At 39.1% G+C, this 27,036-nt stretch overlaps 1 long non-coding RNA gene across 1 annotated transcript in view; it reads right to left on the bottom strand.

Moving 5' to 3' along the window:
* The window catches only part of LOC130607696 (uncharacterized), a 182,053-nt gene extending 161,456 nt beyond the window's left edge, over positions 1-20,597 (bottom strand). The window contains exon 1 of the long non-coding RNA XR_008974307.1: positions 20,113-20,597. This is a non-coding gene — a long non-coding RNA (uncharacterized LOC130607696). The remainder of the gene's footprint in view (positions 1-20,112) is intronic.
* Between the last annotated feature and the right edge of the window lie 6,439 nt (positions 20,598-27,036).

Raw genomic sequence — 27,036 nt, 5'->3', positions numbered from 1 at the left:
ATCGTTGCCTTATCTGCCACAGGTCTTAAGCAATATGTATGGCTAGACCTGTCAGCCTGTTTTCTTCAGACTTTTCCTAGTCCCCAGTCTGTCTTCTTTTCCACCTCTTCACCCTTGACATTGTCCACTAAACCTGTAAGGCTTTCCAAATCTGAGTGCTCCATCACAGACTATAAAAAAGAATTTAAAATAACCTAAACTAGTGACAGTAACTTAGATTTAGCAGTTTTGATAGCAGTTATTGGAGCTCTAAATGCAGATAATCTTTAACTATTTTAAAGTTGCTAGAGGGTTTTTGTGAGTTTGTGGCTTGTTGTTTGGGTTTTTTTGCTTTTTTTTTAACTCAGCTGAAGCGAGAACGCCTGGAAAAGTAAAAGCAAAAAAAAATCTGCTGTACACTCACTTTTTAAAATCTACTAAATATATCCATATAAGAGTAACTGATTTGACCTGCTCATCATTAAATCCCAAGTATACCGACTCATTAAGACAATGCTTCTCAGAAAGTGCTCTTACAAGTCATAGGAGTGAATATATTTAAGGCAGAGATATGTACCACACCTGGCATATCCTGCTGTAGCAGAATGAGTTGGTATCATCATATCTAGGTAGGGAAGTGTCACTACCACAGGCAGTTTATGTAAAACAGAGTCAGTTCAGACATGTTTTCACGCTGACCATTTGCTGTATACACTGGGTGCTGCAGCATAGAAATATGGTCAAGGCTGCTTACTGCCTAGAAGGCTTGAATTCTGGGGAGTAAAACCAGAAAATGTTCCCTTGGCTCCAAGAGCATTCATCCCAGTTTGGTTTAAGTCAATTCAACTTTGCAATGCTACCCGAATGAGATGGCACCTCCTTTCCGCATTCAGCAATGCTCACACAGACATACAGATAACAAGACCAAACACTTGGCCTACCTGCAAACCAAACCATTTTAAACAAAATCATTTACTTTTTTTTATTTTGATCAACCCAGTCAGCTTGTGTTGATCAGAAAACTATGCCCTGATGACTACTTATAGGGGATGTGAATGAGAATGTTAACTTCACACTGGACCAATTCACCCAAGGTGAATGTGATTAGAGCGCATTTAACTGTTTTCAACTTTCTGTTCTAATTTTTCCTATTTGAAGAATAAACTTCTCTTTTAGTTGCAGGAAGTAGCATGGTATCCCTAAGGAAATAATGAATGCTTTTATGTATTTGAACATCTACAGTCTGTTTCATATTTGACAGCTACGTAAAGTCCTTGAAATGTTGAGTGACTGGTACTAAATCACTCAGGAGAAACCTCTTCTAAAAGACAAGTTAAAATCTTAGTATTAGTTTCCTTTCCAGTCTCTGGAAAAAGAAATCTTATTTCTGCAGCTGCAGATTACACAAATGAAGGAATATAAACACAGAGGCAAGTACTGTGTTGAGCGACAGGTCAGATGTTTCAAGAATCAAAGTTAGACAAAGAACAGCACTTAAAAGGCTTCATCTTAAAATAATGAAAACATTTTTGACCCCATTTTTCAGTAAGAGGCAAAGTACTGGTCAAGAATCTAAGAGAAAATGGTCTCAAATTGTACCAGAAGAGGTTTAGACTGTATAGTTGGAAAATTTTCTTCACCGAAAGGGCTGTCAAACACTGGAACAGGCTGTCCATGGAAGTGGTGGAGTCACCTTCCCTCCACTTATTTAAAAGATATGTAGACATAGCATTTAGGGACATGGTTTAGTGGTGGACTTGGCAGTGTTAACAGTTGGACTTGATGATCTTAAAGGTCCTTTCCAGCCGGGTTGACTCTATGATTCTATTACAGTAAGACTGTGTCAAAGTAACATGTTATTTTTAGCTTCAGCTTCCAACACTGAAAGTCCTGGTATCAATCTCTGCTCTGATGATGGGATAAGTCTCTTCTTAGGATATTTTATGGAAGTCTTTAAGATCTAAACCAGGTATTTATATGCCTCCCACATAACTCAGACTCCTGATTTTTGACTTTGAAACCTCTACATTCAGTGACAATCTTCGTGGCTGGCACCTTACCTAATAAGGCAGCAGAAACTGGAAGCAATGGGAATAACAAATCTAACGGGAGAATAGGCTACACATGAATTGGGGCAAAGAAGGCAACTGGGAGACAAACACTGTTGGGAGTAAACTTTTCTACTTGGAACACTGCTCAGGCTATACCACGTATGGGAAAAAACAAAAACAAAACCAAAAACAGACAAAAAAAAGTTAGTTTTAATCATACATCCATGTGACATAAGCCTCATGCAATTAATACCTGTCATGCAGAGTAAGATCTTAGGAACAAAACAATACACACACACATTGTCACTGATAATCTTTAACTGGCAACCTGAAGAGCCTAATTTGTCTAAATATGTCCATGTCTACTTGGCTTTTCACACATTTGACCACATCTATTATTGATTTCCACAGCACTTATCTGGCAGCCACACCACCTCCTCAGTACCCAGAATCTAATGATAACACCATTACTCAGCTTCTCTTAAGACACTTAAGTAATGCACCAGCATTACAGAGATGCCGCCTTAATGGCAAAGTAAGAGATAAAGACTCATCCCTTCACCTGAATTTCATTCTGAAATTGCCTCCCCTTCCCTTTTTTTTTTTTTTCCTGTCATTTCCAATAGAAACTCTGATCATATGGACCATTCAAATTCTGGCACTGCCTAACCCTTGAATGACTTCATGACTAACCCTAACTGCAAACCTTTTTTAAAATCTCTGAGCAAATTTGTATTTGTTTCCTGAGGGTCTTCTAACATCTATTTTAAAAGGCAAATGACACAAGTATAAGTTCTAAGTACCTTTTTAAAGTGAAAAGACAGTGTTTCATTTGAACAATAGTCAAGCAAAATGTTGCAGCTATTTTGGACACAAAGTCAAGACTAACCTCTGGACTCAGCCCAAACCGCATTTGAGGCAAATAACATTTTTCTGAGAGATTTTGTACAAACAAAAAATAAAACGCAATGGCACATAATGTGTCAAGCCAATGCATTTCCACATGATTATTCCAAAGACTCCTTAGATGGCAAACCAGAAAGTGATTTCAAATCTACTGTTATCTGTAAAATATAGATTTCATATATTCTATTTGGTTTTGTCTAATAGTTCTTACACCACCCTGATAGAGCAAATGAAAATTGGTTAAATGTTCACCATACCATACAAAATTTTACATTTGTAAGCCAATCTTTCACCTTAACAGCACCACTGACAGCAGAAGATCTAAACAAAGATCAGCCATTTCCCATCAAATGAGGACACAGTCCTATCCTTCTTTTTTTAATTTTTTTTTATTTTTTTTTTTTAACCTTGTCCTGGGTTCAGCAGTAGCAGTCATTTTTCTCCTTCTTGGTAGCTGCTGCAGTAACACATTTTGCTCCCTTGGGAAGAAATGACAATGAATTAATCACTTTCATCAGATGGCATGCTTCATACTGAATCAAAAACTGTACTGAAGAAAGAATATAATTCTGTTGACATGACAGTTTTCAAACTAGTCCCTCTTGCAGAGGTCTGCAGAAAGAAGATATGTGTTTCAAAATCATTTTGTGGTAACAGGAAGATTTAATCCTCCTGCTCAGTAACTGCATTCAAAAATAAAAACAGGACATATTTCAAACACCACCTTGAAAAAAACTCCCGTGAAACAAGATGCTGAACACACTTTTACTACACTTACTAAGATCAGTCTTTTTTTTAATTCTGTTCTTTATTAGCATTGCTTCTTGTATGAAGAGCTACACTCAAAAACGATAGTATAGAGAGATCAAAACACAGTCCAGAAAAGTTCGCAATCATTACAAAATTTAGATCACACTAGAATAAAAAGGAGCATCCTGAAGAAACAAACAAACAAACAAACAAACAAAAAAAAAAACACCACAGAATGGGGCTTAAATGGAAACAAAACACAAAATAAAAAGTTCACCAGTGATTTAGTTCAGGGAAGAGCTGAAAAGTGTGTGCAACTCCATTTTTCAATTATTTCATATTTTCTAAAGTTAAATGCTTCATGTCTTTCCCAATATGAACCAACTCCCTCACTAGATCAAAGCAATAGGACCCTTTTAATACAACAGTCTGTACCACCTGAGTGTCTGCTCCAGTTCTACTGAATTACAGCAGCATTTCAACACAGTAATTAAGCCTGTTTGACTAAAGTCAAATAAACACACGGCAGCGTAAGTTACGAAGTCCTTCCAATATTTTTTTTCCTTTAAACAATAAGAAAAAAAACTCACCACAGATGAATTCAACAATTGCTTGGAAAAACCATCACTGTTTACTTACAGCTCTGAGTATGTACCTACTAATCTGACATACTGGTCTACCTCCAGCAATCATTAAGCAATGTGTCCCTTTTAGCTAGGAGTGGTTTGTGGAATTATTTTTACTGTGCCTATTTAGAAAACCTGAAAAATTGTGTTTCAGTTCAATGACCTTGTGAGGTCACTTGCTAAAAAGCAAGTAACAAAAATATAACCTTTTTTATAGCTGTTGTTCATTAAAACTTTTTATTCCCACTATAAGGAACATCCCTTTTTCTTTCTCAGTAACAGAAGCTGTAAAGAACTTGTTATGACAGCAGTAAGTCCAAAAATTTCGTCTTCATATTCCTTAAATAAAATCATGCTTCTCCAAGAAATGTTGAATTTCTTAGTAAAAGTGAGAGAATGTTCTGCATGAATACACAGAGATGTGCATGTTAAAAACTCTAACTTCTTGTTACTGCTTAAAGAAGGGAGAGATTATTCACTTTTAATCTTAAGTGATCTTACTTTAATTTCAAAAACACCCTACTCTAGAGCCCTCCTTATGTTTTTCATTTGTCGTAACTGTTGAGTTTACACAACAACTATTCCATGGTTGGTTTGAACACATTAATTCAGAAAAAAAGACCCACAGAGGATGGACGATGATCTTGGGAAATCTGTCAGTTCCTTTGGAAAACAGTCTCCTTTTCCTAAAGTATCTCTGAAAAGACATCTTGGGTCTGAATTATACCTGCTTTAGCAGGTCCTTGAGACCAGCCTGTTACGGTCTGGTAAGGAATTGTGCAGTTCCCTCTTACTGTTTCACAAAAAAAAAGCCAGACATGTATTCTCTAGGATAGACCTTTTCCGAAATGGGTACAGAGAATGTAAATAACTCCTCCTTTCAGGTTAACTGACAAGACTCAAGACTTCTACTGAATGCCAGAGATTCAGCCCCAGGAAAGCATTTATAGAGATGAGTTCACACATTACTACAGCAAAAAAATGTAGTAAAACAGAAAAAACAATATGCTTATTCGGTTAAATTTAGCCCACTCTTTTGAAACAATTCAGTTAAGCCCCTGAGACTTATGTAAAATACAGCTTCATTAGACTGATTAATTTATGTGATATAATAAGCACAAATTCATCGTGTTTGAAATTCTATGTTACCGTGCAATGTACAAAGTACAGAGCACTAGAAAGCTCATCAGATGTTTTGCTAAGACATCCCCAAGTGTTCTTGTAGTGTTGTACCAAACTATATGCCATTTTATATAGATCACCATATAAAAGCTTATTTAAGAAAGCTGCAGGGTTTTCTACAGCTTGGGAATGTTACATTCTATAAAGTAGTAACAGCACATGGTAACCTTGAAAATTTGCAAAGTGCATTTGTAAAGATATTTAGCCATAACCCCTGTACATACAAAACTCTAAAACATGTTTAGTTTAAGTACCTATAAAGGAGCTGTTCTATACATATATTGTATTCATGAAGGAAATCAATATTTTGTTTGTAAATATTATGTATCCTTATACAAAGAACAGCCCCAGATTACTGTTGTGACTGTAATGCTACTTTGCAAAGTTTCATACATATGCATATGCTCAGAAGTGTACTTACCCACTTTCTATTTTTCGTTTTTAAATTCAAATACTCATTATGAAATAAAGTGGCTACTTTTCAGTCATCTTGAAATAGAAATTAGGAAATACCTGAAACTCCCACAGTCTTCTAAGACCTGGCAAATAAAACACCGAGTGTTTTCAAAGTAACCACATTGCCAGTTCTTCAACCAACAAACCAACAGGCCATTTGCCAAAAATTCCCCAGTGTTTTTAAGGATAGGGTTTTACTTTTCATTTTTTTATTAAAAGATTGGTCCTGATCTTTAAGAAGTTTCCTACAAGGAACTGAAGGCAGATAATACAGCAGCCTCATTCTGCTGCCACCGAAGAGTATAAAATGTATGCCCATTCTTTTACAGTTATAACTGAAAGCAAAGCAGTAAGGGAAGTCAGGGAAGGAGTCTTAGTTTGACTTAAGTAGAGACAGAACAGCCTCAGGCATAACAACATTTTCCTATGTTACTAAAATCACTTTCCGAGCACTAAAAGAAAATGACTCATTTTAAGACGTTTTTGTTGTTACAGGGCAGTCTATACGACAGTTTCTCGTATAATTCGGTCACAGTTCACTCAGTCTCTCTTTAGATATTCTCCAGTTCAGTGGATTACATCCCAAAATGAATACAGAATGAGGTTCAGGTTCCAGCCACTGGTGAGATGTACTCATAACAGGGCTGCTAACTCAGGATCTAGTGAAAAAACAGTTTCCTCATTAAAACATAAGCAGAGTCAACAAATACAATTTTTTAAACAAAACCGATCAAATGACAGCTGGAATCAGACACAAGCACACTGTTATCAAAACCAACAGGTGATATAAGTCAGTAACATTCCAGCCTGTATCAAACACTTGAATGATGCATGAAAACATCAACAATAGTCTCAATATCCAGGGCAAGTAATTCTCCAACCTAGCTCCTTCCAATTTGAAGCCAGCATCACTACTGCTTCATCTTGCACTCTACTTCTTGTTGTTTAACCCCAGGCAGCAATTGAATGAGTTGTACTTCTACAGCTGCTGAAGAAGTTGCAGCCACTCACTCAATTTCCCACCCTCACCCTGACTCGCCCCTGGTGGGATACGGAAGAGAATTGGAAAAGGTAAAACCCACAGGTTGAGATAAGAAAAGTTTAACAATTGAAATAACATAACATGTAATAATAGTAGCAGTATTAATAATACTAATGAAAGGAGAAATAACAAAACAAGAGAGAGGAATAAAACTGAAGAAAGACAAGTGATGCACCATACAATTGCTCACCACCCACCTACCAATGCCCAGCCTGACCCAAGCAGCGATCTGGGCCTTCCAGGTGACTCCCCTCAGTTTATATACCAGGCATGATGTGCTGTGGTATGGAATATCCCTTTGGTTAGCTCAGGTCAGGTGTCCTGTTTCTGCTTCCTCCCGGCTTCTCATGCGCCTCCTCACTGGCAGAGCATGAGACATTGAAAAGTCCTTGGTCAGGGTAAGTACTACTTAACAACAACTAAACCATCAGTATGCTATCACCAAAACCAAATTTGTACATTATTTAAAAGTATAATTTCACAAGATTAACCAGATTAATTAAATGCACAATGAAATTCACAATCTTCATTGTTGAAAGTAATTTATGAACAACCATTTTACTTAATTTTCATGAATTAAAAAAGCATGTTTGAGAAGCAATCTGTGCAATAACTCTAATATTTTCTTTTAAGGAGTTTACAGTATTGTCTTCCAAAAGTATTTTCTGAAAGTATTGTACTAAATACTGTTGCCTTTTCATGACTGCATTTTACTAATAACAAAGAAAAACAAAGTGCTAACAAAAAACTTCAGAGAACTGAAAGAATAGCCACTACATTCTGTATTATAATAAGCACTGGAAAAAAGGCTTTAAGACTTCTCAATCCTGATACTACACAGTACGAAAATATGGGAGTGTAACTTTAGTTTTCATCAAAAAGCTAGAGTGGTAAATCCTTTTTTTGGAATAAACTCCCAAATCACATGCATAGCTCCAGCCACCATTATAATTCCAAAAGACAGAATCCTTTGGAAATGTCAAAGTCAGAAATGAATGTCTAACTCTTTAATCATTCAAAACTTGACAAAAGCTAATGCCTACTGACTGCCATTACTAACAGCATTGGTACTTACTCCTCAGAGAATCCCACAGTGAATTATATGTTAAAGAAATTTCAGTCTACTTCTGGTTAAAAAACACCATAGATACTTCAATCCAGAAGAACTGAAGACACTCCTGAGACAGCTTTACTGGCGATCAAAAGGTGTTTCATCCATACAGAGCCATTAGACAAGTGCACTGTTAACAGTGTTCTCCAAATAAACAAGGAAACAAGACAGACTTGGAGCCCCACTGCGCCACAGTTAACTACACAACAAAATCCAGGAGTAAAACAGAGCACTGGATAAGGACTTTTAAGACACTACCCTTTACAGAAGTCCAACCAACCTTTGTTAAAACAGCATATTTAACCCTAGTGATAGATTCAGTGATGGCACCTTAAACTTTGAAAAGATGTCTCATGCAAACAACAGCTCCCTGCCTCCTTAATTTGACAAAGTATTGCTGCTGATGGTTTTAAGCCTCGTAGGCTCTTTAACTTTGTGACTGCTGTTTAGTAAACCATTTTGTTGTAGAGATGATGTCCTAAATACACTTTTGAATTGGGGAGTGGAGCTGTTAGAGCAGTGTATTCATGCAAGTTTATTCAATAATCAGCATCAGCCATATACCTTACTAGCGCTCCAGTGACAGAAGGGATAAGTAATTTTGTATCTTCCTGTTCATTATGCAGTTGGCTAAAGACTGTATTGACTACTGAGCAATTTAAGATTAGAAAAAATAGAATTGCCAGTTAGCAAATTTAGGATTACATGATTACCTTCCTGCCAAGAAGTAAAAGACGTATTATATGTTGGTTTACAACTGGATATCAGCACCGCAGAGATTGAAGAATATTTTTATTGCAGCATTTTTGTCTGATATTTTTTATTTACTAGTCCTGGAACAGACACTTGCCAAAACAGTGTTTTTCTCCTCTTACCAAATGCTTAACCAGAACACCAATATCCTTAGGGATTTAACCTTTCTCAAGGAATATTTTAGTTCCAAAAAATATTTTCTTTCCATTTGCCACAAATCCTAGAGAAATCATTCTACAAACCTAGTCACAATTCACTATGTCATGAATAACAGAATGAATATTTTAAGAAAATATAACAACTTACAAAGACCATAGAGCAGTGCCATCTAGTGCTAGCCAACATAAATATAAAAGTTCACATTAATATGTACTGCAAATAAAGTGAATATTATTAATAACTGAGGTTCATTCCTGTCTTAGTTTCTGAGGCAAAATATTTGTGCAGTAAGCTGTAAGAGGAATAATGAGTTGTATCAGAGTTCATGCACTTATCACTTCAAGAGAGCTCAGCTTTTGTATTTTGAAGTAAAAATGCTATTGGTAGCAGATTCACAGGAAGAACCTATCCCCTAATTACAAAGTGTTAGAAAGGGGTTTAATATTTCCAGTACTCTAAGAGTTACACAAAAGAAGTATCAGCAAGCAGTACCTCTGTTGTTACCTCTGAAGGATGTACTTGATGATTAACTGGAATTAAACTACAGAAAAAGAGTAGGTAGGTCATACACAGATCTAAATTCTTTTCCTGGCAGCTGCATAAAATGGCCCTGTTGTACTCTAAATGAGTTAGGAACCCTGACTGTAAATATTCTTAAATACTAGATAATTTGGATAAAAATTCTTATCCAAACACAGGAAACAAATATTGCTCACTTTTTAATTTATCAAATATTTCATGATCAGCACCTGTTAATATATTTTTTTGCATACTTTCTTCTATGGTATATATACAACCACTACAAATCACAGAAATATCATTTTGGGTCTCAGACTTCAAAATTGTACAAAAACCATGCAAAACTGTGTGTGCACAGCTCTTTTAAAATTAACATCAGCTTGAATTATGAGATAAGTAATAGGTTGTTTTTTGCAAGTATGAACACAGAATCATAGAGCAGGGGTTTCAAAAGAGCTTGAAGTTACGTATCTATTTCAGTGAGCCTTAATATTCTAAATCTTTCTGCTAAGTTAAAAATGTACTGTTCTAATTTAAATCCATAGAAAGGACCACTCTACTACGTATATATTACAGGATTACTTTCTGCAGTTTTCTACCTATTTCATAAAGACTAAACTAGCAGTAAATTACATAGGTTTTGTCAGTCGCATAGCCTATATGTAACAGAATGTACCAGGAACTTGTCACAGACCCAAAAGCACTACCTAATTTTCACAGGTATCTACAATCAATTTCATATCATGATCATACTGCATTCAATAAAATGTTAGACCAGAACATGCTGTACTTCTACAGCTGCTGAAGAAGACTTACACAGGATACAGCTGCTACAAACTGACTTTGCATGTCTGACACCATCTTTGAACAGGCTTTAGGATTTTCTAGGTATATTCTACTTCAGTGTCTTGCTGTTCTCCATTTCTACCTATACACCCAGGGTGACTATTTGAAGATAGCAAAAATGAAATCTCTTCCAATCAAAAGTAGAAAATTTAAAAAATATACTGCTTATCTGCACGTCCTTCTCTCTACTGGTTTGCCAAAGTGTTTTTTCATGTCCAGAAAACCTAAGACATATCACTAATACCAAGAGAAACACCATACAGTTAAGACAGATAAAGCAGGAATGTAAGCTCTTGATACATTACAGGCACTTATTTAGCGTCTTTCCATATATTGTTAATACCTAGCTAGCATGCAAGACCATGATCTTGGTTACACATTTACTTGTAAAATCCAGCAGCCATAGACATGATACAGGTTTCTCATTCTGTTACAGAACACCTACAACGATGAAGATTAATTCCCCAACAGGGAACACCTCCTTACTTCCAGTAAAACTTAATTTTCCAGCTAAAGAGCATCTCTCAACTGCAAACAGCAATAGCTTCATTACTTTGTAAGAGGCAACAGTGGAAAAAAGGCATTATCTTTAGATGAACCAAACATTCAGTACTGTTACCCTAAACTGAGCTAGTTGCTAATGTAAGTAGTTGGAGGCTACTATCTACCCACACAAGCAAGAATATGAAGACTAGCCTGTGCTTGTCAAAGAGCCATGTAAGTCAAGCAGGCTAGTGATGCAGTAACCAAAAGAGCGACAATTAAACTGATGGTCCTTACTGTCTGGCATCCTTCCTTTAGAAAAAGGTAGATTACTTCAGCAGAACAGCTAAAGCCCCAGAGTAACAGCTAAACCCCACATCCCTCTCCCCAAACACAGTCATGCAATTGTGTAACATGATGTAATGCAAAAGATTTTTTTAATAATATTCAGAGCATGCCCTTGTTTGGTTTTTTGTTTTTCTTTTTTGCTTTTCTATTGCAGTTAAAAAAAGGTTTTGCCTGGATATAATACTTTTATAGGTTTGGAAGAGGGAAACTCTCCAGAAATTCGTACTTCAATACTCTCTGGTTACTGTATAATTAACTTTAAAATATTCTGTAATTCAAATTTATTTTCCCATGTTATGACTTTCTGTTTGTCTAATGGGAAAAAATAAAATCACAGAAACTAGCATATGTATTATTAAATATCCTCATCATATCTCTACCTTTTCCATTTCAAAGCTTTAGCATGTTAATCTCAATGTATATGTAGGATTTTAATTACCTACTCATCACAAGGATTTTTTTCTCTTTAACCTTTGCCTGTTTTGAACTGTAGAAAAACAGTTCACATAGGGAAGGTACAAAATAATTACTGAAACAGAGCCAAGTAAAGTTCTGTATCACTTAATCAATTCTTTTTTTTTTTTTTCTTTTCATGGACAAACCATTTTATCTTGTCTTTCCATTGTAATTGTTTGACAAGAGATATGTGGTGACTTATTTTGCAGTACCCAAAGAATAACACTGTCCAGTACATAATTACTTCAATGTTGAAGTAGAAGTTTTATCTATTCTGTCACAAGAACTAGCTTTTCCAAAATCCCAAATGATTCCTGACCTGAAAACTCCATCCCTAAAAGAATACAAAAGACCTAAAGACTCCACCCAACTTCCATTTGCAGAATATGGTATGAAAAAAAAACATTTGCAGAATATGGTATGAAAAAACCAAACAAGCAAAAAAAAAGCAAAAAACCTTAGAGAAGTGTTTGCTATAAACAACTACAATGTCAAATTATTTAGTTTTGATTTGGGCTTTTTTTTGTTTTTTTTAGGAACACACATTTGTCTCTTCAATTAAGCTGTTCATAAAACATGAACAGTTATGAAGGAATAAGCTACCAATAAGAGAAGTGTTTGACAGTAAGACTGTAACACATTTTAAGCCATGCTGACAGGGAGAAGGAGGCTGGACAGAACTGTTTCCATCAGCAGATCTGAGTATTTGTCTCCTTAATGTCAGCAGCAGTCTTATATCCTCCTAACATGTTCATCTACATGTTTTAGGACGCTGACTTTGTTTTTCATAATTATTTGTTTGAGGTTCAACATATGAATTCCTGACACAATTTTTCTTCCCAATAGTTGCCTATCCTTCAGGTCAGATATAAGATTTAAAAATAAATTACAGATTCAGAAGTCACTCAGATCCTCAGATATGTATTTTCTCCAGAAATCTTGGAAGCAAGCCATTGCACCCTTACAATTTACTGTAGTTTAATTTCTGCAATTGTTCCACTGCTTTTTATCTTGATACCTCTCTTCACTACCATTGTAGTAACTACAAGGTAACTACTTCATCCCCTATGGAGTCAACAGAAACAAGAATTTAATGTTTTTTAAGCTTTCCTGAATCTACTTACCTACTTTATAACCTGATCTAACAAACTCAATCAATCCCCAATTGGAATGAATTCTTTTTCACACTAGGGCCTGTTTATACCAGGAACACAGAAACATTTACGTCAAATTTAACTTTTCCACTCACTCTTTGAAGGCTTCCACTACCCAAACTGCAATAAATTAACATCTATCTTCACATGGCTGCCTATAGCCCAAGTGCTTCTTTTGCATTGTAAGGTGTGACAGTTCACATGAGAAAACAATCAAAAGCTCGCAAAAGTATTTTCTCATCACATTTGGTTGGTCACACTCAGTATTCCATACTGTTAAAAAAAAAAAAATAAAAAAATAATGGCAACAGAAAGGACTACAAAGTCATACACTAAGGTAGAATTCTGCTTATTCTTCCTGACTATCTCATGTACTGATCTAAACACAACTCATTTCTTGCTGGTTCTTCCCCACATATTAACATTTAATTCTGGATGGATTAAAAAAAAAAAATTTAATCCTGTTACTACTAAAAATGTAATCTTTACTATTCAACAAAATTATAAATGTCATCTTTTCTTCTATATAATTGCCCTAGTCTGGATAGCTGCATGTAGCACTGCAGGCTTTCAGAGGAAAAGTCTTGCAGTCAAATGTGGCCCTTGAAGAAGGGTGTTCAGTTTTCTGAAACTCTTGACAGTTTCTAACACCCTTGATGGGAATAGCAACACACTCTCTCCTTTCAGGAAAATTATTCCTATGCCTAGAAAGCTGCAGCACAGTTTTTAGCCTAAGTGCAGTTGGTTACTTTTCAGAACAGGCAGCCATGTTGATGCTGGGAGCTCAGCCTGGATGGCTCTCTCATTCTCAAACACACTGACAAGCGCACACCACCATCATCCCTGCTTCAGCCTTCCCTATTCCTTTTTTTCTTCAGAAACACGGGATTTTGTCATAAGTAGCCACAAAGCCTAGATGCTCTTTACTGGGGCTATCAGCTCTAGCGTGTCCCAGCTAAGGCTCTGAAGACGTCTAAGAGGTAAAATCCCATCATCTTAAAATCCCTCCTTTTATTTTTTACCTCCAGGGCCTAGAAAGAAGCAGAATATTTTCTTCCCAATTCGCTTGTTTCTCTCCTTGTCACTCTCCTGATGTTAGCTGCAACATTTGTAAACTAGTCAGTGCACCTGGACATCCAGAACTCTCAACTGCTACCTGCCAGCCTGACTACAAATCCTTCTGACAACAACCTGCACAGTGGCACCAAGAATTTACTACATCATAAGGAATGACAGAAAAAATGTTACACATTTAAATGCTTACACACTTGTAAGATACTGCTATTCATTCAACCTACCTTTGGTTGGGAATTAACTAAAGGCTTTGATAATCCTGAGAGCATTTTTTTCCAAAATATTGGGATTTATGTCTAAATGTTCTTATCTCTTTCAAAGATTTGAACTGTACACACACAATTTATTTTCATAGCTGTACCATATGAGTTCAGTACAAAAAAAAATCACACTGTAAATTAGTTCCTGACATAATTATGGTTTCGCAGACACTTTCATTTCCCTGGTTCTACCAACGGAATGAACTACTGTTCTAATAAACTGAAACTAGAGTCACTGGAACTAACTGACCTTCGCTGGTATTTCCCTTCAGAGAGCCGTAACACCAAACATCCACACAGACTAAGCACCACTCCTGAAAAAAAAGTGTTTTAAACACACAGCCCCCTACTACCACTCAAAACCTAATGGGATTTACTAACCACTACTGTAACAAACTACGGTAGTCCCATGGACCGAGTTTGACTAATTGATGCAGCTCAAGAACTACTTTTTTTTTGCCACTAAGACAACCCATGCTTTGTGTCTAAATCCAAACTGACTGCAGAGGTTGCAACAGGACTCAGAATGAGCTCACCAAGTTCGACATAGAACACCATGCAAACAGTATCCACAATAAGATGAAACACTGTAATTTCTTCCCTAACCAAAAGAATTTGTATTTTATGGGCAGGTACTTTCAGCTGTACATTCCAGGAAAATACTTCAGGACTCTGGACTGTTTGATCAGTATCTTGCATCCTCAGCAGCCTACTACTGCTAAGAGGAATATGCTGTGTTGCAGTAACAGTATGGTGCTAATAATACTGCTGGGAATATGCCAGCCGTGGGAAAATTTCAGTGCTGAGGCCCACATGCACCATGAATGAGAGTCTACTTGATGTATTGCCACAGAGGAACATAAACCTTTTTCCTTTAAAGGAAACAAAATACTGAAAAAGTGAAGTGAGCTTTTAAACAAAACATTCTCTCTTCCAAAGCTCTTCATGGCCAGTATCTACTGCTGTTCCAGGAGGACTTCACCAAATAACAATTTGAAATGTAGTTTATGAAGCACAGCAACCAAAAGATAAATACCATTTGGTGAAGAAAAAATATGCTGTTTCCTCAGAATCAAAATAAAGTGAAGCAAGTAATAGGAGGAAAGACTAATCAGAATTTGGAAAGAGGACAGAGCAGAACAGTCTAACTAGCTGTCGAGTTCCAAGGCCAGCCTATTCGGCTGCCCTAGGGGTGCGATTCCCATTTCACACTCCCAGTAATGACAGAACTATCAGAGAAAGGACTCCAGTAAAATCCCACTATTCCTTAGAGATGGGGTTCTGTGTTTGTAGAACTACAGGATAGCCTTTGTTCTGCCCCAGTGAATGCCACCCCTATGGCTCTTTCAAGTTTTCAACACTGAAGATAGGTATTCTTAAAAATATTTCGGGGAAAGAGTGTTCTAGCTGACAGCGACTAGTTGCTTTTAATCATTAAATGCAAATATCAGGATAAATGCAATCTTTTAAAGTTTAATTTCAAATAGAAAATGTATATTACCATTGCATGTAAGAATTAAGCAATCTTCCTAACAGTTTTACAGGATATACCTGGTTTTTTCATCATTCAAAAGAAACTGTCTTCATCTGAAGAATGGCTTCAAGACATAAAATTTTAATTTAAAAATGTAAAAATAGAATATATATTTATTAAAAGTAATAAAATATTAATTAATTAATGTGTAGATCTCAGCTAAATAAAATCAATAGGACTGTATAATAATTATTCTTCTTCACTCTGACTAAAGGACAGATGTTTTGCAGTTAATCAAACAAACTCCACAATAAAGTCAGATTTTATACAGACAAATCTTTCTGCTGAATTTAATTCTGTTCATTCCATTCAAATACATTATAGTTTTATTACTGATGATGACAAAATCTTGCTATGATTCTACCTTTTCTTCCTTGCACTGCAACTTTAATTTTGAGACCAACATCTAATTGCTTGATCTGTGCAACTAAAAAAAAATTTCTATTTTTTTTTTTTTTTTTTAGGAAATGCAATTGGGCTATCAGATGAAAACTCACATGCCCATTTCCTTCAGACACAGTTTTCTGAGATATTTTATTTTACTCACCCTACTTTGACGATGTAATTTAAAAACTGCTAAGTATGCTATGATTGGGCTTTTTCTTGCAACCCCAAACAGAAGGGACTTTCTTGTCATTTAAGAAAGGACTATGAAAAAGATTAGCTAAAGTGCTACTCAATAATAAGCAGCAGTTTAAAATATTTTCGCTTTAAATGAAATACTGACTTCTATGCAACCTTATTTCTGTTTGCATGTAATTAGGAGTTTTTCTGGAAGGTGGGTTAAACTGTTCACTAATTCCATCTAATGGAAAAGATGTTCACTAAGTACCCACACTGACAAACTGTAACTTCTATAATAATCACCAACCTGAAAACACAAACAGCATATCAATATATAACAAGACTTGCCTACAATCTGCTGATACAGATAACTACTTCAAGTTTCAAAAGGAATGAGAGATTAGACTTTAATCAAATAAAAACTCTGATCAGTATGATTATAAAAAATCTCATGAACTACTGCTTCACATGGTAGTTGCTGAAAGGAAGAGGGGAAAAAAAACCACTAGATTTGCATTTTATCAACAGAAAATGGGTCACCAAAATGTCATTATACAACACAGATGCCAGTTTATCTTCTAGGTTTCCTCCCTGTATAGATTTTCATCATTAAGAAATGGAATTGTCCCCAGGAATAAAAAGGCTTATGAGATGGCAAGCAACTCAGTTGCTTGCTCTAGTCAGCATATCTCATAGGAATAATATTGATATCTCAGCACAGAAAGCATCGATTGGTATGCTGCATGTCTTGAGGAGAAATGCCTATAAATTTCAAATACTTCAATTTAATTCTTTAAGGAGTTACCTCATTTATTTTAATGAGTTTTTTTTTCTAAAATAACAGAGAAGCCACTCTCTCCAGAAAAGAAGAAAAAGCTTGCTTTTATGCTTTCAAATTAGGGAAAAAAAGTTCCTGGCTGAAAACAGATGAGCTGAGAAGATCTTAGAAAATAAACAGTTAAACTAGTCATTGTACTAATGAGAAATGAGCAATAATTTGTAAAGATTCATAATTAGACACAGTTTAGCCAAATCAGCCTTACAATGACACAGGGATGCCAATCAGTGACTAATTAGAAAAAGAATTTTCTTAAATGTCCTGAATATCTGTACAAAATGTGAAGAGAAAGTGCAAAGACTTAGAATCTAGTTAACATAGTGTGTTATAGAACTAGTTGCCAAACAAACTCATTGGCAAAAGGAGGATGCAGCAACACACATACCAGTACTGTAAAAATTTACTGAAACTGATCCACTTGTGTCCCCCCCCTTGTCCCTCATCTGGATTTTTAATTATCAGCAACAGCTAGAAGGAAATCTACCTTCTCACAAAGGATGAAACAATGTACCAACAGACAACCATACGCCAAGCCTTCAAAACCCCTTCGCCTTTTTTCCTCCAATTTATTCCCTGAGGTTTAGAAACAGTCAAAAGAAACACAAACAAGTAAACAAACAAAAACAACAGGAAAAACAACAACAATAAAAAACACCAGGCAACAATCATACCTGCATGAATTCTAAAAACCATCCCAGGAATCCTCCTAGAATCCTCATCAATCAGAACCACACCCACCCTATGTTTCTGTGATTTGAATGGATCTCAATACACGGTACAAAAACGCACTAGCACACACATTTTTTAAACTCAGCACAGAGTCAGTAATATTGCACTCTACAGACCTCCTTACTGTTCTGTGTTGGAGGAAAATGGTACAGCATCAGAACTACAAACAGCAAATTACTTTAGTCCTTTTTCTTAACTGCAGGATACCCAAATCCACAGTATTAGCTCACAGTGGCATGCCAACATAGTACTAATCACAGTACTTGCGGACAGCTGTCTAAACTAACAAGCTTCTATAATACTTTGTATTCCCTCACCTCTTGCTGCTACTACACAGGGTAACATTTCCACCTAGAGCCCTTTCACAGAATGCATGGGTTCTGTAACAGTAGCAGAAAATCCCCAGTATCTGCTATACTACTAAACCATGCTGTTCATACGTAGCCCGTATTTCCTTCAATCTATGCAAGTGTTATTCCTGTTTTCCCAAGGGGGAATTCAGAGCACTAAAACCAGGTTTCAGGGTTCTGTTTACCTAAAGGAATAATATCATTGTTCTGATGCACAGAGATTAGCTACTGTCAAAATCACTACGTTTCAAGTAAGAAAAGTATGAAGGTGGCACAGCAGCTGAGAAGTCAATCATTTTAAGTGCTGATATGAAGGAAAAATCCCAAATCATATTCTGACTGGGATATTTACACATACAAAGCGACGTTAGCACACCCTTGTGTGTGGTCCATTAGGGAGCAAAGTAGACCACTCTGCAGCTTCACCTTTACAGGGAAGCACTTCCCGGAAAGGGTGTAGCCCTTAATGGAACTACTGGTCCTTTGACTGCATGTGGCAGGGAGGCTGACCATCTCTTTCAATTCAGTGGTTTCCACTGGAAGGTAGAAGCTCAGGAAAGCGTATCTTTTTCATCCACCTCCTAGCAGTTTTTTGGTTTTTTTTTTTGTTGCGTGTGGACACATACGTTGTTCGTGAATGATGAATAAAAGCCTATATAATTCGTTTAGGGTATATACAGCTGTTTCAGGTGAAATCCTCTTAGACACACTTTCCATTGCAGACCCCTCATTCCCAGATGTGTCACTGTAGAACGTGGGGTAAGGCTTCAGAACTACGGGGTGCATGGTTTACAGGTCATGGTTTACCTCCCTTAATGTTACACAAACTAATTTTCACATCCATTTCCTTAATGCTGTACTTTTGACTGAAATAAAGGCTGCACAGCTCATTTTCATGACAAAGCCACAAAAAAAACCTTGCGCTCCTCCCCTATTCTCTCTCTCCCCCCACCCTCCCGCCCAGCACTTGGCAAGCAATACAAGTTCAAATATGATTTATTTTTGAAACATTCAGACGTTTTCCTTTTTAAATGAGGAGGTCTTCTGAAAGAACAGCATTTTGAAATAGCAGCATATAATGAGAAAGCACTGCAGTTCTCTGCTTGGCAAGGAATGCCATAATGGAAAAATGCTTAAGAACATTTTGATGTTTACTCCAGCAACTATGGGACAGGACTTGTAAAACCTTGCAATTTCGACTCGAGACTAGAGAAACGATATAACAGCAGGTGCTGTTCTTCGCCTTTGTTTTTCTTCCAGGTCTGTACAGGAGCACCTGCATGTACCTCGAGCTGCTCCTTTAAACCGGAGTTATTCAGAATCTGCTTTGCAGAAGGCAGAACAGTCTCTTTACCGCCCCCCCTCCCCCTTCCCTTCCGCCCCCCAAAAGCCCCACTTTACTGATGCATGTACTCCAGCCAGCACATCCACGTCGGTAGCGGGCACAGGTGTGGAAGCATCTCCGCGCAGGCGACAAAGGATTACTCTGCTTGTGCCAAGTAGCTGGCAGCCGCAGGAGCACTCCGGCCCCCCATCACACGTCTCCCAGCCAGGTTGGGGAAGCTGCTACCCAGGTGGAAGTGCAGAGGGGGCTTGATGCTGGGCACGACTCCCCCCCAACCTGCTGACTGGGGCACTCCAGCCCGCCCACCCTGCCGCCAGGCGAACAGGGTCGTACACTCCTCACCCCAGAGGCCTCGGGGGGCCAGGACACGGCCGGCCCGAGAGGGAGGGCGGCGCCGGGCTCCTCTGCTGCGCCCCGTCCAGCCGGCTCTAGCCCCCGTCAGCTCCCTCCCCAGGGGGCGCACGGCGGGGCGAAGGGGCGCAGCCCCCATGCTGCGGTCTCCTCTTCCCCCAACCCCCAAAAGTTACTCTGCCCTGACGGGTGGGCTCCCCGCTACCGCCACTCCCGACAGCTCCGGGGGGTTCCCCCATCGCTTACCTGGCGGCTGCCGGAGCGCTCCCTCACGGCGAGCGGCGGCGGGGCGCGCCACAGCCGGGGCTGCCTCTGCCACCACCTTCACAGTCCCCTCCCGAGGTGAGCGACGCGCGGGGCGACGGCGGGGAGCAGCCAGAAAGCCGTGACATTTAACCGGGCGTGAGCTGGGTCGCGGCGAAGGAGAGGGTGCTTCTCCTCCCCGGGTGGCTGGGCGGCCGGTCACCGCCCTCCTCTCCGCGGGCAGGCTGAGGGCGAAGCCCAGTCCATGCCCGGAGAGCCAGCCGCAGCGCGCTGCACGAGCCTCCGGCAGCTCCGCTCCTCTCCTCTGCTCCCTGCTGGCAGTCGCTGCAGTCCCTTCCCTGCGGCAGCCGCGGCTGGGTGGCGGGGGCGAGGGCTGGCTGCCTAGCCCACCGCGGGGCCCGGCACCAGGGGAACGGCGGCGGGGCGCGGTGGCGGGCGGACGTGAGGGGTAGCGGCGGGCGAAGCGGCAGAGCCGGCAGCGCGGGGAGGCAGCGCCAGCTCGAGGTGAGGGCGGGCGGTAAAGGGGGGGGGGCGTCTCTGTCAGACGTGGAACGGCTTCTTCCGCGCGGCGGCTCACACACCGGCGAGTCCCCACGAGCCGGCGCCGGCACCTCGGGCAGCGCGGTGTGCGGAAGGCCGGCGTCCGCGCTTACACGCCCGCGCACTAGCAGGCTGCGGCGACGTGCCCCCAGAGCCGGCCGCCGCTCCCCGTTGCCAGCCGCCGGCCGGCCGCTCGCACTCCAACGCCGTGAGGAGGGGGCGTGAGCGAGCGCGGGGCTCCAGCCGGGGCCCCCGTGTGTCGCGGTCCGCCTCCCCCGTAGAGGCGGTGGCGCTGTCGGTCCCCCCCCGCCCACCAGTGCCCTCGCTCCGGTCTTGCCTCGCGCTGAGACTGGGCTGGCACCTCCGCGCTACGCCGGGAGCTCGGAACCACCCGGGCCGCCGTGGGGTGCCGCGGTTTGGTGGGGTGAGGGGCGGGGGTCGTCTCCCCTGGGAGCGGAGGAGGGGAAGACCGGCACGTTGGGGCGGCCATTTGCGGGTCGGGAGAGGAGGTCGTGCGTTCGCGGCTGGTGGGGCCCCGCACTGAGACTCTGTCTGCCCGCCCCGGCAACACCTAGGGAGGGCGCCGGGCACCCTCAGGGAAAGGGAATGGGAGTAAGGAGGGCAGTGTCCAGCGAAGCGAGGTGGTGCCGCCTCCTCGGAGGGGCGCGGCGAGGCTGAGGCGGGCCCGAGGCCTCGGCCGTCGCCCGCTGTCCTGTGTTGAAGGAGGCGGCCGCGTCAGAGCCCGTATTGTGGTGTGAGGGCGTCTTCAGCCTTGTGGCCGTCTGCTTGGCTTGTGCCTGATGATGGAAGAGGTGCTGCCTCTGGTTCTTTCCTGAGTTCTCACAAGTCAGGGCTGCGTGGTTTCTGGAGCTCAGTACACCACTTTCTGTCCTTTGCACACTTCAAAATAGTTGCGTTTAACACGTTTTCTAATGGAGGATTTATAGTGTCAGGTTTGGATTGAGTAATTCAGGAGCAGCAGTGCCAGTTCCCTAGGATGATTCTAGGAATGATCTTTCATTTCTTTTTAATTTACTTAAGAGCAGCAAATCTCTTCCCTGTCCGTGGAAACCTGGCTGGAGGCTGCAATCCTCTGGAACCTATATGTTATAGAACTGATAAAAACCCAGCACATTTAAGGAATTTCTCTTACCAGCAGGAGCACTGATATGAAAGTGACGAGTAATTGAATGATAACTGAGTTACTCATTTTTTTGGCACCCTCACTTCCGCACATGTACAAGTGTTTGTGTGCGTGGTTTGCATAGCTTTTTGCTAACACGGCAGTGTAAGAGGTAAATGAAAATACATATAACCGCATTTTTCAGAACCGCAGCACAAGTTTTGTTGACAGTGGAAGACTCTGGATAGCAAAAGCTAACACAAATGAAACTTAGCCCCTTGTGCTTTTACTACAATGTTTTGTCCAAGGTTTGGTTTTGATTTTGTTCGTATTTTTTGAAAAGTATCCCAAGCAGTAGCCTTGGTAGCCCTACTAAAGAGATGCATAGCAGAAGCTTTTCCCTTCAGCTTGTGCAGTCAGCTTCTGTATTCATTTCAGTGTTATCAGGGCTTCCTGTTTTCTTTTGTCTCCATCTCTGGCATAAGCCACCCAAGTAAGGATTCTAATACCAAAGAGGAGCAGTATCCTGGTATCACCTGGGGTAGAGTTAATTTTTTCCTAGTAGCTGGTACAAGTGCTCTGTTTCCAGTTTAGTCTGAGAATAATGCTGGTTAACATGTGGATGTTTTAGTTGTTACTCGGTAGCGCTTACCCTGATCAGTCTTTCGTGCTCTGCTAGTGAGGAGAGGCACAAGCTGAGAGGGTGCAGTGACAGGACACCTGACCCAGCTAACCAAAGGCATACGCCATACCACAGGACATCACGCCCAGCGTATCCACTGCGGGTAGTTACTCGGAAGGGCATATTGCTGTGCAGACACGTACTGGGCATCAGCTGGTGGTGAGCAATTGTATCATGCATCACTGTTGTTTTTATTTCTTTTGCCCTTTAGTTTTGTATGTCTTTCCTTGTTATGTCACTTAGTGTTAGTATTATATTGTGCTTTAGTTATTAAACTGTTCTTATCTCAGCCAATGGATTTAAAATTCTTTTGATTCTCTTCCAGATCCTGCCCAGCGTAAGATGGGCAGAAAGGAGAGCGTGAGTTGAGTGGCTATGTGGTACTTTGTTGCTGGCTGGTTTTAAATCATGTCAAGCAACTAGCTACCTTTAGCCACTAATAAATACAAAGCTGAAGAGCTGTATCTTGACCTTGGCTCTGTGTCTGGTGGTGCTGTAATACATGTAATGCACTCATCAATAAACGGAAGCACTGCTAATCCAGAATCACATGCTATACAGTTTATCCACAGAGAAGAACTATCGTTTATCCTCCTTTATATAGAGTATCTTAGAATTAAAAACAAATGTTAGGAAGGAATAACCCATAATAAAAGGACTGAGAGCTCCTGCAAAGACTAAAGAAAACCCAGAAATAAACAATACCTAATAAAACTATTTTCATAAAATTAACTCCGTATTGTGAAGCTGTTAAGGGGATTCAAAAGCAATTGATCCATTGACTTTTTCAAGATAATTGATTTTTAGAAAGTGCTGACCACATGGTGCAGTGTTCCTACAAGTAGTCTCAAATTGGGTACCAAAAGCTGTTAGTTACTACTGGGTCCCAGCTGCTAAGCTGTAGTTAGTTTAAAAAAAAAATAATAAAAAAAATAAAATTCAGAAAACATTGCTGTGGTTTCTGTCAAGTGCTAGTAATAGAGAGATCGCTGTTCTGAGGGAATTACAGTAATGTTTTCATACCCTGTGGAAATTTTATACTGCATATAGAAGTATCTAAAATTTGCCAGTTAAGTGTAATTTCTCTGAAGGTTTATAAACACCAAGATAAAGTACTCCATCTACTCCAAGAAGTGTAGTGACAACAAGATAAATGGCAGTCTCTCCTGGATACCGCCACCTCGTGAGTGTTCTCTAAGTGGAAGATAAAGCAGAATAGCTATATAGAGACTGAATTACTACAGACTAAAAATAGAAACAGGAAAATACTGAGGCTATCACTGTACCCATGGGTACCCATGGGGTTGTTTTTGAAGAGATGCTACAAGTGAAATTTGAAAAATAAATATCTCTTAAACTTTGTATAAATTTAGAGACTGAAATTCAAGCAGAACACATCACCAAAGGGAACTTCATGAAACAATCAAGCAGTAGAAAACCATAAGAGCTCTCCTGCATCTCATTAGTCAAACCTCAGTTGTTATGACCAGTACAATGCCTTGTACATATTCTGTGAATAACAAAGGGAGCTTCTGCAGTAGGATACTGAACCATAACTGCAGCTTGAAAAGCTTGCCATTTCCTTTCAGTTGTAGGTATTTGGCTTTCAGAAGAGCTGGAACAACAACGCACAACAAGAAGGCAAATGTTTCCGTACTGCTGGTCTTCACAGAAAACATTGATTGATGAGACTAATTTTTTTTTTTTTTTTTTTTTTTCCTCTGGGGAATTATGTGCATAACACAATGTAAAAGCATTTTTTAAAGAGACCATTAGCTCTTTAAGTGGAATTGGCCTTGAAAGGGTGTTGTACTTCCCTTTGCTGGAAGTTCTGGAAAAGGAGGCAAAAAAGAAGATCACAACTATACTTTCTTTGCAGTTAACTCTGAAAATGTAGTTCCTATAGAAACAAGAATAAGTATGCATTTCATAATTCATAATTCATTTTACCTTCAGTTGTACCATAAGTAGAGATTACAGTGTTCTTCAAAACAAATGAAATTAAGTAATCTTTAAATCACTGATCTTTCAGTGAGAAACACTAAATGTATCAAAAATGCTTCTGATATTTTTAATTGTCTTGTAAATATTTCCTCCCGTAACTATTCTAGCACTCTGAGGTTTCTGTAGAGAATAATTCAAACTTTAATTCAATCAAATCATAATGTCTTTCCTATTGTTTTGCGTGTCTACAATAAGTATTTTCAGATTTATAAAATTGCTTAGCATTATGAATTTCTGAAGAGTTCAGCTCACCATGGTGTTCCTGTGTTTTCTTTGCCCTGGTTTTCAGTGTACGTAGCATCTAGGTAGAGTGAAATTATAGGCTGAATCATTATTTGGACCTTAGCACTAAGTGTACCTCAATCTACAGACAGAAAGAAAAATAAGAGAAAAATGGTTTGCACCCACATATGCATATCAGCATATGGTTTAAAGTTTCCAAAAAGTATTTTGAATGATGAAAAAATTCAAAACTTCAAATTCTGAACATTTTAAAAATACGTTTTAAAAAATGCTGGTCATATAATCATTTACAATTTCATGTGAAAATAATGCTTTGAAAATCAAGAATACTTTTATCATATAAAATTAAAAAATAACTCAAAAATAAAAAAAAAGAAAATTAAAGTCAAATACTGTTCTTCCATTGTATACTTTTTACAGTGTCACCATTTTTCATCATCTACCACCACCTTAGTGCAGCTGCTTTTACATATGCACCCCCTCCATTAGAAAGCGTTTGAGAAACAGTTTGAATTAAATTAACAAATGTTCTGTTGAGTTAAAAGTCAGTCATTGGATTTAAATGAGACCCTACTTCATTCTTTTAAAGCCCATATTTTCAGTTTCTCTGGGTGTAGAGTGAAAGCTGTGAGCAGTGGTTAAGTCCCCTAAATCCAAGGATGCATACATTGGTGTTGCGTACCTCTCCTAGTTGTGAACAGTGTGGTGGGCAACACGCTTACCCCAACCATCATTCAGGAAGGAGGTGTCGTAAAACATATGTGTATATACCACTACTTACTGTTAAGTTGAGACACAATAAATGTTCTTTTTTCATCACAAATGAGAATGTGTCACCATATTATATTTTTAATCAACTATGACATGTCCCTGTTTTATTCAGCAAACACGAATCATGTCTTTAGAAACTGCAACTGAGAAATTTTACTTTAGATTTTAGAGGACACCAAATAATTCTGGAGTAGAAGCAGTTCCTCTTAAATACCAATAGGAAGGCTGGCAATATAAAACTACCACTCATTTACTAAGCAACCAGTTCCCAAAAGCTGGAAAATAAGCATTTTTTTTATTATTTTTTTTCTTTTTATTTAAAGCTGAAAGACCAGGATTACATGTGTCTCAATCTACACAGAAATTGTCTTCTGTGCTTAATTATCCGCATTCTCCTTATTTGTCCAGAAGCAGAGCCATAGAAAATGCAGACTCTCAAAGAAGTAAGAATATGATGCATCTCTGTTCACTTTCTTAAATTATAGATGATAGACATAAGGGGCATTATGTACTTCCATTTTATTTGAGGAATGTTGGAGTTAGAAAGACTTTGCGAAAAGCACTGACCTATTCTTAAATGACAGTCAAATGGAAGCTAGCTGAAAGGAAACTAGCTTATAATTTTCTTAAAATAATGTTTTCTGGATCTTATTCACTATTGCTTTACTTCAATCTCTCTGAAAAGTATGATGTAAGTAGCACTAAGAGAGTGTAATTTATCAGTGTACAATAGGAGTATCTCACAGGTGAACCCAACCTGCATTTTCAAAATTAGCATTTTCTCTCTGTGATTTCAAAGGCCAGCTACAGAAGAAAAGAATAACACTCTTCAAAAGAACAGAGTATAGCTATGACTGCTGTTCAAAAGCTGCTCTAAACCATAAAATGTTATTTAAACCTAATTTTACCAAAATTCTAGTACTTGTCATACATGTAAAGCAGGAAAAGTAATAGTTTTATTGACAGACTAGGAATTAAAAATGATGTCTGTGACATCATTTGTCATTTGTTGTAGCAAGGGCAATTGAAGTGGGTTGCTTGAAGTGGGTGGTGTGTACCATTACTTCCAGTCTTTATTCAGCGTCTTCAGTTGGCTTCCTTTTAAACCATCATACAGTTGTTAGTTAACCTATTAGTGCCTTTAATTATAGTACAATTATGCAGTTTGAAGAATATGAGCTACATGCTCATATGTTGTGAACAGAAACCAACAGAAATATCTGAAAGTCTCAAGTATGATGTCAGCCAACAAATACCTGAGTCTAACTCACAGAAATAATTTGCAAATGCTGTAATGAATAAATGCAGTTTATTTTCAGTGTGTCATGATTTAACCCTGGTCAGCAACTAAGAACCCTACAGCCGCTTGCTCCCTCCATGTCGTCATGGGGAGAGAACCGCAAGAGTAGAAGTGAGAAAAGCCTTCAACTGAAGTAAAGGCAGCTTAACAGGTAAAGCAAAAGCTGTACACACAAGCAAAGCAGATCAAGAATTCATTCACCACTTCCCATGGTCAGGCAGGTAGGTGTTCAGCCATCTCCAG

Source organism: Pezoporus wallicus, unplaced genomic scaffold (assembly GCF_028554395.1).
Source record: "Pezoporus wallicus isolate ANWC-B61680 ecotype Strahan unplaced genomic scaffold, APGP_CSIRO_Pwel_v1 contig_2770, whole genome shotgun sequence".
In the NCBI taxonomy this organism is placed as follows: domain Eukaryota; kingdom Metazoa; phylum Chordata; class Aves; order Psittaciformes; family Psittacidae; genus Pezoporus; species Pezoporus wallicus.
Note: the sequence above shows the minus strand (reverse complement) of the source record. Positions and strands in the feature narration are given on the sequence as shown.